This window comes from Drosophila subpulchrella, unplaced genomic scaffold (assembly GCF_014743375.2).
Source record: "Drosophila subpulchrella strain 33 F10 #4 breed RU33 unplaced genomic scaffold, RU_Dsub_v1.1 Primary Assembly Seq97, whole genome shotgun sequence".
In the NCBI taxonomy this organism is placed as follows: Eukaryota; Metazoa; Arthropoda; class Insecta; order Diptera; family Drosophilidae; genus Drosophila; species Drosophila subpulchrella.
The window spans coordinates 72,501-92,746 of record NW_023665731.1 but is presented as its reverse complement, the minus strand read 5'-3'; the positions used below and the strand labels follow the sequence as shown (position 1 = coordinate 92,746).

At 37.1% G+C, this 20,246-nt stretch overlaps 2 non-coding genes and 1 pseudogene across 2 annotated transcripts; all 3 read left to right on the top strand.

Annotated features, from left to right (window-relative positions):
• Window positions 1-1,134: 1,134 nt before the first annotated feature.
• Window positions 1,135-3,129, top strand: LOC119562816. The gene has a single exon (XR_005222053.1). It is a non-coding gene; the product is annotated as a small subunit ribosomal RNA (ribosomal RNA).
• A 659-nt stretch (window positions 3,130-3,788) lies between these two features.
• On the top strand, window positions 3,789-3,967 carry LOC119562805. Its single transcript, XR_005222042.1, has one exon. It is a non-coding gene; the product is annotated as a 5.8S ribosomal RNA (ribosomal RNA).
• A 401-nt stretch (window positions 3,968-4,368) lies between these two features.
• On the top strand, window positions 4,369-13,686 carry LOC119562830 (annotated as a pseudogene).
• The last annotated feature ends 6,560 nt before the right edge of the window (window positions 13,687-20,246 follow it).

The following is a 20,246-nucleotide window of genomic DNA, read 5'->3' as shown; positions in this document are numbered from 1 at the left end:
GGTGTAGCAAATAATATGAAGATGATATATCCATATAATGGATATACACTAGTATTCTCTTATTATAATAGAGAATACCATATAAATGGTTGGCAAAGACAATTGAAAATACCCGAATTGAAGTTGACGGGTTCAAAAACTATTATAGGGTGATGTAGCAAATAAAATAATGAAGATATATCCATATAATGGAATTATATGTGTATTCTCTTATTATATGAGAGAGTACCAAACGGTTGATTGGCAAAGACAATTGAAAATACCCGAATTAAAGATATTGGGTCCAAAAACTACTATAGGATGGTCAATGGGCCGGCCATCTACTATTGACGTGACAAAATACTGTCTGTCGGTAGAGAAGATATTAATCCGTCAAATTTGTTTCTTTATTCATTTATGAATATGAGACTTGGCTCCACGGTTAATATTTTAAGCCCAAAGATAATAATGTTGAAACAAAGGCCAAGGTTTCTATTATACATAGAATAACAAATTGTTTCCGAACTTTATCGTTAATCCAAATAAATAATTACAATTGAGGCAGGCTAATAATGATATATATTTTGTATTGATAATCTTGATATATATGTATATTGGTCTGCCATTATCACATACTGAGTTATGTGATAATTCCCTGCGGGGATAAATTAAAAGAGGTGTCCCTATATTAAAAGAAAATAATATATATATATATTATTTTTTCTAACGTACATATCATATATGCGCTCGGTTTTATATTATATATTACCAAAGAGTCTTATATGAATATATACAGATAAATTTTAAATTTATCATCAAAATACAAATGATTTAATTCAATATTTTATATTGGTTAAACAAAAATTGTACATGTGTGGATACAATAATGACGTATGTCGAACAAAAAAGATATTTTAGAATGAAATATGCAAATATAAAGAAAATTATTACGTATTACGAAAAAAAATATTGTGTTTTTAACATCAATAATTAAAAAACTTGTTATTATTAGTGGCGGAACAAGTATATATTGTGAAAACAACAAACGTATACGAATGCTATATAAAAATGGCCGTATTCGATAGAAAACAATCTATAAAATTTATATTGCTAATTTCTATTCAAAAATATGAATGAAATATGAATAAAAACATTATTCTGGTTGATCCTGCCAGTAGTTATATGCTTGTCTCAAAGATTAAGCCATGCATGTCTAAGTACACACGAATTAAAAGTGAAACCGCAAAAGGCTCATTATATCAGTTATGGTTCCTTAGATCGTTAACAGTTACTTGGATAACTGTGGTAATTCTAGAGCTAATACATGCAATTAAAACATGAACCTTATGGGACATGTGCTTTTATTAGGCTAAAACCAAGCGATCGCAAGATCGTTATATTGGTTGAACTCTAGATAACATGCAGATCGTATGGTCTTGTACCGACGACAGATCTTTCAAATGTCTGCCCTATCAACTTTTGATGGTAGTATCTAGGACTACCATGGTTGCAACGGGTAACGGGGAATCAGGGTTCGATTCCGGAGAGGGAGCCTGAGAAACGGCTACCACATCTAAGGAAGGCAGCAGGCGCGTAAATTACCCACTCCCAGCTCGGGGAGGTAGTGACGAAAAATAACAATACAGGACTCATATCCGAGGCCCTGTAATTGGAATGAGTACACTTTAAATCCTTTAACAAGGACCAATTGGAGGGCAAGTCTGGTGCCAGCAGCCGCGGTAATTCCAGCTCCAATAGCGTATATTAAAGTTGTTGCGGTTAAAACGTTCGTAGTTGAACTTGTGCTTCATACGGGTAGTACAACTTACAATTGTGGTTAGTACTATACCTTTATGTATGTAAGCGTATTACCGGTGGAGTTCTTACATGTGCTTAGATACTTGTATTTTTTCATATGTTCCTCCTATTTAAAAACCTGCATTAGTGCTCTTAAACGAGTGTTATTGTGGGCCGGTACAATTACTTTGAACAAATTAGAGTGCTTAAAGCAGGCTTCAAATGCCTGAATATTCTGTGCATGGGATAATGAAATAAGACCTCTGTTCTGCTTTCATTGGTTTTCAGATCAAGAGGTAATGATTAATAGAAGCAGTTTGGGGGCATTAGTATTACGACGCGAGAGGTGAAATTCTTGGACCGTCGTAAGACTAACTTAAGCGAAAGCATTTGCCAAAGATGTTTTCATTAATCAAGAACGAAAGTTAGAGGTTCGAAGGCGATCAGATACCGCCCTAGTTCTAACCATAAACGATGCCAGCTAGCAATTGGGTGTAGCTACTTTTATGGCTCTCTCAGTCGCTTCCCGGGAAACCAAAGCTTTTGGGCTCCGGGGGAAGTATGGTTGCAAAGCTGAAACTTAAAGGAATTGACGGAAGGGCACCACCAGGAGTGGAGCCTGCGGCTTAATTTGACTCAACACGGGAAAACTTACCAGGTCCGAACATAAGTGTGTAAGACAGATTGATAGCTCTTTCTCGAATCTATGGGTGGTGGTGCATGGCCGTTCTTAGTTCGTGGAGTGATTTGTCTGGTTAATTCCGATAACGAACGAGACTCAAATATATTAAATAGATATCTTCAGGATTATGGTGTTGAAGCTTATATAGCCTTCATTCATGGTGGCAGTAAAATGTTTATTGTGTTTGAATGTGTTTATATAAGTGGAGCCGTACCTGTTGGTTTGTCCCATTATAAGGACACTAGCTTCTTAAATGGACAAATTGCGTCTAGCAATAATGAGATTGAGCAATAACAGGTCTGTGATGCCCTTAGATGTCCTGGGCTGCACGCGCGCTACAATGAAAGTATCAACGTGTATTTCCTAGACCGAGAGGTCCGGGTAAACCGCTGAACCACTTTCATGCTTGGGATTGTGAACTGAAACTGTTCACATGAACTTGGAATTCCCAGTAAGTGTGAGTCATTAACTCGCATTGATTACGTCCCTGCCCTTTGTACACACCGCCCGTCGCTACTACCGATTGAATTATTTAGTGAGGTCTCCGGACGTGATCACTGTGACGCCTTGTGTGTTACGGTTGTTTCGCAAAAGTTGACCGAACTTGATTATTTAGAGGAAGTAAAAGTCGTAACAAGGTTTCCGTAGGTGAACCTGCGGAAGGATCATTATTGTTTAATATCCTTACCGTTAATAAAAAAATTTGTTTTTATTATAATAATATAATATATTATAGTAATACAAATAAAATATAAATTGCCAAAAATATGATCTTTTATAGATCAAATATAAAATTTCGAACAAGCAAATCGAAATAATAATTGTAATAATAAATATATTATTGCATTAAATAAGAGATAAATAAATAAGCAAAAGCAAACAAATAACAAATTCGAACAAGCAAATCGAAATTATTAAATTTATTTAATATTATTATTATATTGTATATTAAATGCAATTAATTAATAAAACACTGTGTGTATATGGACCATAATATACACGCGTTGCGATATGTATTGTTCATCTCAGTTATGCGCATACATTGGATAATGCAACAACCTAAAATGTACAATGTTGTACCTGATTATTACAGGTTAATGTTTTATATAAATTTCAATATATATCGCTAAAAAAAAGTATTAATACCGTAAATGCCATTTAAAAAATACTTGATATATTATTGGTTATATGAAACTAAGACATTTCGCAGCATTCGTTTTAGGTATAAAAATCAATTTATTGAAGGAATTGATATATGCCAGTAAAATGGTGTATTTTTAATTTCTTTCAATAAAAACATATATGACAAAATTACCAAACCAATATATAAAACTCTAAGCGGTGGATCACTCGGCTCATGGGTCGATGAAGAACGCAGCAAACTGTGCGTCATCGTGTGAACTGCAGGACACATGAACATCGACATTTTGAACGCATATCGCAGTCCATGCTGTTATGTACTTTAATTAATTTTATAGTGCTGCTTGGACTACATATGGTTGAGGGTTGTAAGACTATGCTAATTAAGTTGTTTATATAAATTTTATAATGAAATTTTATAAGCATATGGTATATTATTGGATAATAATAATTTAATTATTATATTATTCATAATATTAACAAATATATGAAAAACATTATCTCACATTAGTAAATAATTTGAATGTGAAAAACGAAGAGAAATATTTTCTTTTTCAATCAAATAATACTGAGAAATGTCTAGCATAAAAAATTTATCTAGAATTGTCTCTTATTAAAGATTAGTAAATAGAAAGCCGTTGACAATATTATTATTCTTCGTTGATTCGTTAGACCAAACAAATGCCATACAAATATATAAAATATATAACGAATTTAATAAAATGTTTTATCATTATATATAAAGAATTAATTGCAAAAAAAGTTATACACAACCTCAACTCATATGGGACTACCCCCTGAATTTAAGCATATTAATTAGGGGAGGAAAAGAAACTAACCAGGATTTTCTTAGTAGCGGCGAGCGAAAAGAAATCAGTTCAGCACTAAGTCACTTTGTCTATATGGCAAATGTGAGATGCAGTGTATGGAGCGTCAATATTCTAGTATGAGAAATTAACGATTTAAGTCCTTCTTAAATGAGGCCATTTACCCATAGAGGGTGCCAGGCCCGTATAACGTTAATGATTACTAGATGATGTTTCCAAAGAGTCGTGTTGCTTGATAGTGCAGCACTAAGTGGGTGGTAAACTCCATCTAAAACTAAATATAACCATGAGACCGATAGTAAACAAGTACCGTGAGGGAAAGTTGAAAAGAACTCTGAATAGAGAGTTAAACAGTACGTGAAACTGCTTAGAGGTTAAGCCCGATGAACCTGAATATCCGTTATGGAAAATTCATCATTAAAATTGTAATATTTAAACAATATTATGATAATAGTGTGCATTTTTTCCATATAAGGACATTGTAATCTATTAGCATACAAAATTTATCATAAAATATAACTTATAGTTTATTCAAATTAATTTGCTTGCATTTTAACACAGAATAAATGTTATTAATTTGATAAAGTGCTGATAGATTTATATGAATACAGTGCGTTAATTTTTCGGAATTATATAATGGCATAATTATCATTGATTTTTGTGTTTATTATATGCACTTGTATGATTAACAATGCGAAAGATTCAGGATACCTTCGGGACCCGTCTTGAAACACGGACCAAGGAGTCTAACATATGTGCAAGTTATTGGGATATAAACCTAATAGCGTAATTAACTTGACTAATAATGGGATTAGTTTTTTAACTATTTATAGCTAATTAACACAATCCCGGGGCGTTCTATATAGTTATGTATAATGATATTTATATTATTTATGCCTCTAACTGGAACGTACCTTGAGCATATATGCTGTGACCCGAAAGATGGTGAACTATACTTGATCAGGTTGAAGTCAGGGGAAACCCTGATGGAAGACCGAAACAGTTCTGACGTGCAAATCGATTGTCAGAATTGAGTATAGGGGCGAAAGACCAATCGAACCATCTAGTAGCTGGTTCCTTCCGAAGTTTCCCTCAGGATAGCTGGTGCATTTTAATGTTATATAAAATAATCTTATCTGGTAAAGCGAATGATTAGAGGCCTTAGGGTCGAAACGATCTTAACCTATTCTCAAACTTTAAATGGGTAAGAACCTTAACTTTCTTGATATGAAGTTCAAGGTTATGATATAATGTGCCCAGTGGGCCACTTTTGGTAAGCAGAACTGGCGCTGTGGGATGAACCAAACGTAATGTTACGGTGCCCAAATTAACAACTCATGCAGATACCATGAAAGGCGTTGGTTGCTTAAAACAGCAGGACGGTGATCATGGAAGTCGAAATCCGCTAAGGAGTGTGTAACAACTCACCTGCCGAAGCAACTAGCCCTTAAAATGGATGGCGCTTAAGTTGTATACCTATACATTACCGCTAAAGTAGATGATTTATATTACTTGTGATATAAATTTTGAAACTTTAGTGAGTAGGAAGGTACAATGGTATGCGTAGAAGTGTTTGGCGTAAGCCTGCATGGAGCTGCCATTGGTACAGATCTTGGTGGTAGTAGCAAATAATCGAATGAGACCTTGGAGGACTGAAGTGGAGAAGGGTTTCGTGTGAACAGTGGTTGATCACGAGTTAGTCGGTCCTAAGTTCAAGGCGAAAGCCGAAAATTTTCAAGTAAAACACAAATGCCATACAAATATAATTATATTATATAAATCAAGCTAATTAATATACTTGAATAATTTTGAACGAAAGGGAATACGGTTCCAATTCCGTAACCTGTTGAGTATCCGTTTGTTATTAAATATGGGCCTCGTGCTCATCCTGGCAACAGGAACGACCATAAAGAAGCCGTCGAGAGATATCGGAAGAGTTTTCTTTTCTGTTTTATAGCCGTACTACCATGGAAGTCTTTCGCAGAGAGATATGGTAGATGGGCTAGAAGAGCATGACATATACTGTTGTGTCGATATTTTCTCCTCGGACCTTGAAAATTTATGGTGGGGACACGCAAACTTCTCAACAGGCCGTACCAATATCCGCAGCTGGTCTCCAAGGTGAAGAGTCTCTAGTCGATAGAATAATGTAGGTAAGGGAAGTCGGCAAATTAGATCCGTAACTTCGGGATAAGGATTGGCTCTGAAGATTGAGATAGTCGGGCTTGATTGGGAAACAATAACATGGTTTATGTGCTCGTTCTGGGTAAATAGAGTGTCTGGCATTTATGTTGGTCACTTGTTCCCCGGATAGTTTAGTTACGTAGCCAATTGTGGAACTTTCTTGCTAAAATTTTTAAGAATACTAATTGGGTTAAACCAATTAGTTCTTATTAATTATAACGATTATCAATTAACAATCAATTCAGAACTGGCACGGACTTGGGGAATCCGACTGTCTAATTAAAACAAAGCATTGTGATGGCCCTAGCGGGTGTTGACACAATGTGATTTCTGCCCAGTGCTCTGAATGTCAAAGTGAAGAAATTCAAGTAAGCGCGGGTCAACGGCGGGAGTAACTATGACTCTCTTAAGGTAGCCAAATGCCTCGTCATCTAATTAGTCAAGGTAGCCAAATGCCTCGTCATCTAATTAGTGGTGTTTTTCGAGCGCTCCGTGTGACGGGTCAATTTCGGCAGTAAAACGCTTATTTCCTTGCTAAAAAATAGCATAAATATTCGCGCATTGTGTCCGCAAAATCATTCCGTGTGTTTTCTGCACAAAAAAAGTGGTAGGAAGGCCAAAATCGCGATTTTCCACCCCAGACAGTTCGAGAAGGTTCGACGTGCTGAGAGAGGCGCTCTCTCGGGCGCTCCGTGTGTCAGGCCAATTTCGGCAATAAAACTCCTATTTCATTGCTAAAAAATAGCATAAATTTTCGCGCATTGTGTCCGCAAAATCATTCCGTGTGTTTTCTGCACAAAAAAGTGGTAGGAAGGCCAAAATCGCGATTTTCCACCCCAGACAGTTCGAGAAGGTTCGACGTGCTGAGAGAGGCGCTCTCTCGGGCGCTCCGTGTGTCAGGCCAATTTCGGCAATAAAACTCCTATTCCATTGCTAAAAATAGCACAAATATTCGCGCATTGTGGTCGCATAGTCATTCCGCGTGTTTTCTGCACGAAAAAGGTGGTGGGAAGGCCAAAATCGCGATTTTCCACCCCAGACATTTCGAGAACGTTCGACGTGCTGAGACAGAGGCGCTCTCTCGGGCGCCCCGTGTGTCAGGCCAATTTCGGCAATAAAACTCATACTTCATCGTTGTGAGAGAGGCGCTCTCTCTCGAGTGGCGCCTGCCTTATCTAGATAACATTTTGACAGCAGCGCGGTTCGCGTCTGCACTAAATTTGTAGCGGTTCGTGTCTCCGCAAATTGGTTGGTTTTTGGAAATCAGCTGATTTCATTCCGCCAGAGGGCGACTACTCCAGGATTCATAGCATACATTCGGCGACTCCTCATCGCTGTATCACTCCGCCAGAGGGCGGCGACTCCTAAAACTTTTGCCTACATTTCGGCGACACCTCGTCGTCGATTTTTGTCAGCAGAGGGAAAGGAAATAAATAGTTCACTCACACAGTTAGCCGGCTGTGCTTGTTGGTGGTGCTGTCGCCATGGGTGACAATAGCAACACCGGCAGCATGGAAGTGGACAACGCGGCTGTAGCCGCACTCAAAAAATGCACTTGGCAGGTTCTGAAGCCGAGAGTCTTACCAAAAGGAGTCAAAAGGAGTCTACCTCCCGGGTCGCCAGAGGCAATTAGAGGCGTAAAGAAAATCATCGTGGAGAAACGGGAAAAATCTCCCAGCCCAACCCCGAGCTCCTCGAGCTCCTCGAGCCCCTCAAACATCTCTTCACCTGAGGAAGGTGAGATAACTCGCCCTTACATTTTTCCTAAAAAGACCATAAAGAATAAGGCTGCCGTGAATCAAGACAAAAAGATGGATATTGGTCCTAGCACCTCTAACCGCTTCGCTTCTCTGCCGGTAGAGAGCAGCAATGAAAAGACCGTCGATAATGCCGAACCTAAAGCAGCACCCAAGCCCCCTCCAATTTTTGTGCCGGATGTAGAAAATATTGGCGAATTTTTAAACGAACTGCGCACATTGGTGAATTCCGATACTTTCTCTTACAAGGCAACGGGAAGAGGTAACATCAGGCTGATGCCGAAGGACAGCACCACTTACCGAAAAATTGTTGCTCACCTGGACAACTGTCAAGTAGCTTTCCGTACCTTCCAACTGAAGGAAGAGCGAGCTTTCCGCATTGTTGTCAAAGGACTACACCATACTACACCAATTGAGGAGGTCAAGCAAGCCTTTGTGAATCTCGGCCACAATGTGCGTGATGCTAAAAATGCAGTATCAAGAGTAACAAAAATGCCATTGTCGATGTTTTTCGTCAACCTCGAACCAGCTCAAACAAACAAGAAAGTCTTCGAGATCAACAGACTGTGCCATGCCGTCGTCTCCATTGAGGAGCCAAAAAAGTTCGACGGAGTGGTACAATGCTTCCGCTGCCAAGCTTTCGGGCATACTAAGAGGTACTGCAAACTCCAACATGTCTGTGTCAAATGCGGATTATCACACGACTCCCTGAATTGCATGAAGGCAAAGGAAGACCCACCTGTGTGCGGAAATTGTGGTGACGAACACACCGCCTCCTACCGCGGTTGTAGAGTCTACGTAGAAGCCAAGAAGCGCTTCAGCCCTAAGCCTAAGGCAGTAACTACTTCTTCATCCAATCCTGCTCCACACGCAAATTTCCCAGCGAGCAGTGCCGCGAACCAAACAGGGAATCACAAATACAGTTACGCCAACGTTGCTAGGGCTGGCGCGGCTGGAAACTTCGACAATAATGGCCAGTCCCCCCTTGATGCCTTGGAGGAGAGAATGATGCGCCGAATGGAATCCATGATGAACTCCATGTTCAATCAGTTCCAAAACTTAGTGATGACAATGCTCTCCAACCAGAACAATCATAAATGTCCATAAACACCCAACTTATAATATGGAATGCGAACGGCTTGGCTCGGAGCAAGCCCGAGGTCGAGCATTATATAAAGACCAACCAAGTAGACATCTTACTCGTGTCCGAGACACACTTCACCACCAGATCCCACTTTACCATTCCCGGCTACGAAATAATCAACGCATTGCACCCTGGCGACCGGATGCGTGGAGGAGCCTCTATTATCATCAGACGCGGCATTCAATACGAGGAGCTCGAGCCCGTACAACTGGAATGGATGCAGTGTGCGAAAATCCACCTTATAACGTCGCAAGGCAAAATTACCATCGCCTCCGCATACCTCCCTCCAAGATACACACTGAGCCAAAGTGATCTGTCCGACGTACTACTGAATCTGGGTCCTAGATTCTTAATCGGAGGCGACTTCAACGCAAAACATACCTGGTGGGGATCACGAACCGTCAACCCGAAAGGAAGCACACTTCTTGGATGCATCAGGGCACTGGGTTGCACCGTCTATTCAACTGGTAGAGCCTACCTACTGGCCCACCGACCCAGCCAAAATTCCGGACCTCTTGGACTTTGCATTCAGCAGAGGAGTTGACCCCACAAAAATATCTACGGCTGCATGCCATGATCTTACATCCGATCACAGCATGGTCAAGATTTTGTATAACAACTCCTATCTGAGAAATCCAACTGCAGTCAAGCTCATCAGACGGAATACAAACATCCCGATTTTTAAGTCTTGGCTAGAAAATCATGTAGACCCCCAGCCAGTACTAGAAAGTCCAATAGACATCGACGAAGCGGTGGAGTACCTCACCAGACAGGTTCATCTGGCAGCAAGCATCGCAACTCCAGAGGCTGAAACCACGCGAACGGTGCACACCAGAGGCCACAGAGACAACTATCTCTGGTCAACCGAGCTGGCAACAATGGTAAGCGAAAAACGGCGTTTGAGGAGGGTCTGGCAGCTAAGTAGAAGACGGTCGGACAAAACAATCTACAACAGGGCTTGTAAAGACCTTAGCAGGATGCTTCTTGATCTAAAAAGCAAGTCCCTAGAAGCTTACCTCGCGGACCTTGAACCCTGTAGTGCAGACCACAAGCTTTGGAATGCAACAAAGTATTTAAAGCGACCCACACGGAGGATAGCCCCGGTCAGATCATCAACTGGAGCTTGGTGTCGTTCAGACCAGGAAAAAGCAAACGCCTTTGCCGACCACTTAAAGAGTAGTTTCCAGCCATTCGACCTGTGCGACCCAGTGGACCATCAAGAGACTCTTCATTTCCTGGATGTGGCGTGTCCCATGGACTTGCCCATTCCAGAAATCGACTGCGAGGAGATAGAGGAGGAGATAGCAACACTCGAACCATCAAAGTCTCCCGGGTATGATCGTCTGGATGCCGCTGCTCTGAAGTTCATGCCGCCGAACTGCATCGGAAACCTGAAGTTCATCATGAACCAAAGTCTAAGACTCGGTCATTTCCCAACACAATGGAAATGTGCCGAAGTTATCGTCATCGCCAAACCAGGTAAGCCTGAGGCCGAACTGGGATCATTACAGGCCCATCAGCCTCCTGTCAATTCCTCTCAAAAATCCTGGAAAAATTATTCCTGAGGAGATTGATGCCTATATTAGAAGAACAACATGTTATCCCAGATCACCAGTTTGGCTTCAGGCGAGCTCACGGGACTATACAGCAGTGTCACAGAGTAGTCAGCTGCATTCTAGACTCCTTCGAGACTAAAAGGTTCTGCTCTGCAGCGTTCCTAGACGTCAGGCAAGCGTTTCGACAGAGTATGGCACCAGGGCCTACTGTTCAAATTAAAGCACAGCCTGCCTACCTCCTTACTATCTTCTACTAAAGGGCTACCTCGAAAATAGAAGATTTTACGTAAGGTGCAAACATCAGGAATCGCCCTATCCACGAAGTGGCCGCCGGAGTTCCCCAAGGCAGCGTGCTAAGTCCTATACTATACTCGGTGTATACCGCGGACATGCCCATTCCCTCTGGTAGCCACAGCATGGTATGCACATACGCGGATGACACGGCTTTCTTAGTCTCCGAAGACTCCCTGCCAATGGCTGCGCAAGGCCTACAACAAGCTCTGTCCAACATAGAACCATGGCTAAAGAGATGGAATATCATTATCAACCCAGAGAAGTCTACGCATATAACCTTCTCTCTAAGGCCAGGAATATCCCCAGCGGTTTTGTTAAACAATGCTGCCATACCACAACAGCCTTCAGTCAAATATCTGGGCCTGACACTGGACCGTAGGACTAACATGGAAGGATCACATAGTAGCCAAAACAAAGCTAATGAAACTAAAAAACCGGCAAATGTGGTGGTTATTGCAAAGAAGGAGTAAATTAGTCCTTAAAAAACAAATTGCTCCTTTATAATAGCATAATCAAACCAGCGTGGATTTATGGCATTGAAATATGGGGCACTGCAGCCAGTTCAAATTTAAAAAAACTAGAAAGAGCAGAAAACAGAATCCTGCGTCAAATTCTAAATGCGCCGTTCTACGTACGTAACACCACAATAAAGAGGGACTTAAAGCTACCCACAGTGGTCGAAGAGGTAGCTAAATTCAGCAGAAGGCATCTGGATAAAATGGTAGCCCACATAAACCCACTCGCAACCAGAGTACTGGATGGACAACCTCGGAGGTTAAAAAGACGACACCCTGCGGACCTGCCCTTCAGGGTCCCTTGATCCTAAGGCATCATAATTGATGTAACCACCAAAACTGACACACAAACTCACTAATCCACTCACACCTATCTTGTATAATCTTAATACACCTCAACACACAAAATATTGTTACCTCACACTCAATTTTATCAAAAAATTTAATCTATTGCCCACCGGGCAGACGTAAATATAAAGTATCATATCAAAAAAAAAAAAAAAAAAAAAAATCTAATTAGTGACGCGCATGAATGGATTAACGAGATTCCTACTGTCCCTATCTACTATCTAGCGAAACCACAGCCAAGGGAACGGGCTTGGAATAATTAGCGGGGAAAGAAGACCCTTTTGAGCTTGACTCTAATCTGGCAGTGTAAGGAGACATAAGAGGTGTAGAATAAGTGGGAGATATTAGACTTCGGTTTGGTATCGCCAATGAAATACCACTACTCTTATTGTTTCCTTACTTACTTGATTAAATGGAACGTGTATCATTTCCTAGCCATTATACGGATATATTTATTATATCTTATGGTATTGGGTTTTGATGCAAGCTTCTTGATCAAAGTATCACGAGTTTGTTATATAATCGCAAACAAATTCTTTAATAAAACGGTGCATTTATGTATTTTTGATTTGAAAATTTGGTATAACTCCAATTACTCAGGTATGATCCAATTCAAGGACATTGCCAGGTAGGGAGTTTGACTGGGGCGGTACATCTCTCAAATAATAACGGAGGTGTCCCAAGGCCAGCTCAGTGCGGACAGAAACCACACATAGAGCAAAAGGGCAAATGCTGACTTGATCTCGGTGTTCAGTACACACAGGGACAGCAAAAGCTCGGCCTATCGATCCTTTTGGTTTAAAGAGTTTTTAACAAGAGGTGTCAGAAAAGTTACCATAGGGATAACTGGCTTGTGGCGGCCAAGCGTTCATAGCGACGTCGCTTTTTGATCCTTCGATGTCGGCTCTTCCTATCATTGTGAAGCAAAATTCACCAAGCGTTGGATTGTTCACCCATGCAAGGGAACGTGAGCTGGGTTTAGACCGTCGTGAGACAGGTTAGTTTTACCCTACTAATGACAAAACGTTGTTGCGACAGCATTCCTGCGTAGTACGAGAGGAACCGCAGGTACGGACCAATGGCACAATACTTGTTCGAGCGAACAGTGGTATGACGCTACGTCCGTTGGATTATGCCTGAACGCCTCTAAGGTCGTATCCGTGCTGGACTGCAATGATAAATAAGGGGCAATTTGCATTGTATGGCTTCTAAACCATTTAAAGTTTATAATTTACTTTATAAACGACAATGGATGTGATGCCAATGTAATTTGTAACATAGTAAATTGGGAGGATCTTTGATCACCTGATGCCGCGCTAGTTACATATAAAAGCATTATTTAATACAATGACAAAGCCTAGAATCAATTGTAAACGACTTTTGTAACAGGCAAGGTGTTGTAAGTGGTTGAGCAGCTGCCATACTGCGATCCACTGAAGCTTATCCTTTGCTTGATGATTCGATAATAAAGATGTTGCAAGCGGGCATAATCATTATGCTTGCTTGCAGCATCGCACGCCACTTTGTTTGTGGTGTGTAAGGTAGGGAAGAAGAAATATAAAAGACCTAAATTGGAAACATCAATATATAAGTAAATATTGAACAAACAAAATGTATCGTCATCTTATTAGTGACGCGATGATAAAGTGGCAAACATATTCCATGTATAAATATTCCTATGGTATTAAAATTCAAGTAAAGAGGACATATATAAAAGTTTGTATATATGGTTCATTCAATGGTAGCAGCGGTTGGTTGGTTGGTGTCTGCTCCTCTTATTGTTCAAAACTTATGTTATGGTAGCAAGTCTATATCGTCATATTATTAGTGAAGCGAAAAAGTAGTGGCAAAACATATTCCATGTATAAATAAATATTCCTATGGTATTGAAATTCAAGTAAAGAGGCCATTCAAGTAAAGAGGACTTATATAAATATAAGTATATATAATGGTAGCAGCGCGGTTGGTTGGTTGGTGTGTCTGCTCCTCTTATTGTTCAAAACTTATGTTATGGTAGCAAGACTGTATCGTCATATTATTAGTGACGCGAAAAAGTAGTGGCAAAACATATTCCATGTATAAATATTCCTATGGTATTGAAATTCAACTAAAGAGGACATATAAAATTACTATCAATGGTAGCAGTGGTTGGTTGGTTGGTGGTTGGTTGGCGGCTGCTCCTATTATTGTTCAAGACTTATGTTATGGTAGCAAGTCTGTATCGTCATATTAATTATTAGTGACGCGAAAAAGTAGTGGAAATCATATTCCATGTATAAATAGATTCCTATGGTAATGAAATTTTCAAGTAAAGAGAGGACCATTCAAGTAAGAGGACATATAAAAAGTAAGTATATGTTCCTCCAATGGTAGCAGTGGTTGGTTGGTTGGCGGCTGATCCTCTTATTGTTCAAAACTTATTTTATCAATATGAGTTTGGCAATACAATAAAGAAGACCAATCTAATCCATATAAAACTAAATGTATTATATGGATATGCTTAGGAAACCCATATATTCATAAAAAAAAATTATGTATAGAAAATTATACATATATCTTTTATATAAATGAATCGTATGGATATCGCCTTATGGTAGGTATAATAACTTTTTAAGGCATAATAATGTATAATATAGAAAATATACATTGAAATATAAATGCATTTTTATAGATATGGCGGCATATAAGTGCCATATACACAAGAATAAATAATAGAATTTACCAATATATAATTAAAATGAGATATATAAACCTAGTGAGGGGCTGCACTAGTATATGAATCGTATGGATATGGCTTATAGGTATAATACCTATAAGGCATAATAATGTATAATATAATAAATATAAATTAAGATATGAATGAATTATATAAATATGGCATAGAAATGCCATATACATACATAAGAATAAATGGTAGAATTTACCCATATATCACTGAAACACGATATATAAACCTAATGATAGCTGGCACTAGTACTGTAAACATGCACGCAATAGTGCGTGGGGTAAAAAACTACTATAGGGAGGTGGTCGTTGGCGGGCCCCTCCTCGTATTGGTCAAAACTTATGTTATGCATATGAATTTGTCAATACTATATAGAACGCCAAGCATATCCATATAAACTATGGATATGCATAGAAATCCATACAAAAGTAAAAAAAAATTATGTATAGAAAAATATACATATATTTATATAAGTGAATCGTATGGATATGGCTTATAGGTATAATACCTATAAGGCATAATAATGTATAACAAGTAAATATACATTGAAATGTGAATGCATTGTATGGATATGGCATATAAATGCCATATATATAGAAATAAATTGTATATCAATGATATAACAATTATAAACCTAGTGAGGGGCGGCACTAGTGAATGAATCGTATGGATATGGCTTATAGGTATAATACCTATAAGGCATAATAATGTATAATATAATAAATATACATTAAGATATGAATGGATTGTATAAATATGGCATAGAAATGCCATATACATAAGAATAAATGGTAGAATTTACCCATATATCACTGAAACACGATATATAAACCTAGTGATAGCTGGCACTAGTACTGTAAACAGGCACGCAATAGTGCGTGGGGTAAAAAACTACTATAGGGAGGTGGTCGTTGGCGGGCCCCTCCTCGTATTGGTCAAAACTTATGTTATGCATATGAATTTGTCAATACTATATAGAACGCCAAGCATATCCATATAAACTATGGATATGCATAGAAATCCATACAAAAGTAAAAAAAAATTATGTATAGAAAAATATACATATATTTATATAAGTGAATCGTATGGATATGGCTTATAGGTATAATACCTATAAGGCATAATAATGTATAACAAGTAAATATACATTGAAATGTGAATGCATTGTATGGATATGGCATATAAATGCCATATATATAGAAATAAATTGTATATCAATGATATAACAATTATAAACCTAGTGAGGGGCGGCACTAGTGAATGAATCGTATGGATATGGCTTATAGGTATAATACCTATAAGGCATAATAATGTATAATATAATAAATATACATTAAGATATGAATGGATTGTATAAATATGGCATAGAAATGCCATATACATAAGAATAAATGGTAGAATTTACCCATATATCACTGAAACACGATATATAAACCTAGTGATAGCTGGCACTAGTACTGTAAACAGGCACGCAATAGTGCGTGGGGTAAAAAACTACTATAGGGAGGTGGTCGTTGGCGGGCCCCTCCTCGTATTGGTCAAAACTTATGTTATGCATATGAATTTGTCAATACTATATAGAACGCCAAGCATATCCATATAAACTATGGATATGCATAGAAAACCATACAAAAGTAAAAAAAAATTATGTATAGAAAAATATACATATATTTATATAAGTGAATCGTATGGATATGGCTTATAGGTATAATACCTATAAGGCATAATAATGTATAACAAGTAAATATACATTGAAATGTGAATGCATTGTATGGATATGGCATATAAATGCCATATATATAGAAATAAATTGTATATCAATGATATAACAATTATAAACCTAGTGAGGGGCGGCACTAGTGAATGAATCGTATGGATATGGCTTATAGGTATAATACCTATAAGGCATAATAATGTATAATATAATAAATATACATTAAGATATGAATGGATTGTATAAATATGGCATAGAAATGCCATATACATAAGAATAAATGGTAGAATTTACCCATATATCACTGAAACACGATATATAAACCTAGTGATAGCTGGCACTAGTACTGTAAACAGGCACGCAATAGTGCGTGGGGTAAAAAACTACTATAGGGAGGTGGTCGTTGGCGGGCCCCTCCTCGTATTGGTCAAAACTTATGTTATGCATATGAATTTGTCAATACTATATAGAACGCCAAGCATATCCATATAAACTATGGATATGCATAGAAAACCATACAAAAGTAAAAAAAAATTATGTATAGAAAAATATACATATATTTATATAAGTGAATCGTATGGATATGGCTTATAGGTATAATACCTATAAGGCATAATAATGTATAACAAGTAAATATACATTGAAATGTGAATGCATTGTATGGATATGGCATATAAATGCCATATATATAGAAATAAATTGTATATCAATGATATAACAATTATAAACCTAGTGAGGGGCGGCACTAGTGAATGAATCGTATGGATATGGCTTATAGGTATAATACCTATAAGGCATAATAATGTATAATATAATAAATATACATTAAGATATGAATGGATTGTATAAATATGGCATAGAAATGCCATATACATAAGAATAAATGGTAGAATTTACCCATATATCACTGAAACACGATATATAAACCTAGTGATAGCTGGCACTAGTACTGTAAACAGGCACGCAATAGTGCGTGGGGTAAAAAACTACTATAGGGAGGTGGTCGTTGGCGGGCCCCTCCTCGTATTGGTCAAAACTTATGTTATGCATATGAATTTGTCAATACTATATAGAACGCCAAGCATATCCATATAAACTATGGATATGCATAGAAAATCCATACAAAAGTAAAAAAAAATTATGTATAGAAAAAAATATACATATATTTATATAAGTGAATCGTATGGATATGGCTTATAGGTATAATACCTATAAGGCATAATAATGTATAACAAGTAAATATACATTGAAATGTGAATGCATTGTATGGATATGGCATATAAATGCCATATATATAGAAATAAATTGTATATCAATGATATAACAATTATAAACCTAGTGAGGGGCGGCACTAGTGAATGAATCGTATGGATATGGCTTATAGGTATAATACCTATAAGGCATAATAATGTATAATATAATAAATATACATTAAGATATGAATGGATTGTATAAATATGGCATAGAAATGCCATATACATAAGAATAAATGGTAGAATTTACCCATATATCACTGAAACACGATATATAAACCTAGTGATAGCTGGCACTAGTACTGTAAACAGGCACGCAATAGTGCGTGGGGTAAAAAACTACTATAGGGAGGTGGTCGTTGGCGGGCCCCTCCTCGTATTGGTCAAAACTTATGTTATGCATATGAATTTGTCAATACTATATAGAACGCCAAGCATATCCATATAAACTATGGATATGCATAGAAATCCATACAAAAATAAAAAAAAATTATGTATAGAAAAATATACATATATTTATATAAGTGAATCGTATGGATATGGCTTATAGGTATAATACCTATAAGGCATAATAATGTATAACAAGTAAATATACATTGAAATGTGAATGCATTGTATGGATATGGCATATAAATGCCATATATATAGAAATAAATTGTATATCAATGATATAACAATTATAAACCTAGTGAGGGGCGGCACTAGTGAATGAATCGTATGGATATGGCTTATAGGTATAATACCTATAAGGCATAATAATGTATAATATAATAAATATACATTAAGATATGAATGGATTGTATAAATATGGCATAGAAATGCCATATACATAAGAATAAATGGTAGAATTTACCCATATATCACTGAAACATGATATATAAACCTAGTGATAGCTGGCACTAGTACTGTAAACAGGCACGCAGTAGTGCGTGGGGTAAAAAACTACTATAGGGAGGTGGTCGTTGGCGGGCCCCTCCTCGTATTGGTCAAAACTTATGTTATGCGTAAACATATGATTTTGTCAATACTATAAAGAAAACTTGTTGTGTACATACAAAACTAAATGAATTATATGGATATTGAAAAATAAATGGCATTATATCCATATAATGAAAATATACTTGTATTCTCTTATTATAAGAGAGAATACCGTATAGTTGGTTGGCAAAGACAATTGAAAATACCCGAATTGCAGATGATGGGTTCAAAAACTACTATAGGGTGGTGTAGCAAATAATATGAAGATGATATATCCATATAATGGATATACACTAGTATTCTCTTATTATAATAGAGAATACCATATAAATGGTTGGCAAAGACAATTGAAAATACCCGAATTGAAGTTGACGGGTTCAAAAACTATTATAGGGTGATGTAGCAAATAAAATAATGAAGATATATCCATATAATGGAATTATATGTGTATTCTCTTATTATATGAGAGAGTACCAAACGGTTGATTGGCAAAGACAATTGAAAATACCCGAATTAAAGATATTGGGTCCAAAAACTACTATAGGATGGTCAATGGGCCGGCCATCTACTATTGACGTGACAAAATACTGTCTGTCGGTAGAGAAGATATTAATCCGTCAAATTTGTTTCTTTATTCATTTATGAATATGAGACTTGGCTCCACGGTTAATATTTTAAGCCCAAAGATAATAATGTTGAAACAAAGGCCAAGGTTTCTATTATACATAGAATAACAAATTGTTTCCGAACTTTATCGTTAATCCAAATAAATAATTACAATTGAGGCAGGCTAATAATGATATATATTTTGTATTGATAATCTTGATATATATGTATATTGGTCTGCCATTATCACATACTGAGTTATGTGATAATTCCCTGCGGGGATAAATTAAAAGAGGTGTCCCTATATTAAAAGAAAATAATATATATATATATTATTTTTTCTAACGTACATATCATATATGCGCTCGGTTTTATATTATATATTACCAAAGAGTCTTATATGAATATATACAGATAAATTTTAAATTTATCATCAAAATACAAATGATTTAATTCAATATTTTATATTGGTTAAACAAAAATTGTACATGTGTGGATACAATAATGACGTATGTCGAACAAAAAAGATATTTTAGAATGAAATATGCAAATATAAAGAAAATTATTACGTATTACGAAAAAAAATATTGTGTTTTTAACATCAATAATTAAAAAACTTGTTATTATTAGTGGCGGAACAAGTATATATTGTGAAAACAACAAACGTATACGAATGCTATATAAAAATGGCCGTATTCGATAGAAAACAATCTATAAAATTTATATTGCTAATTTCTATTCAAAAAT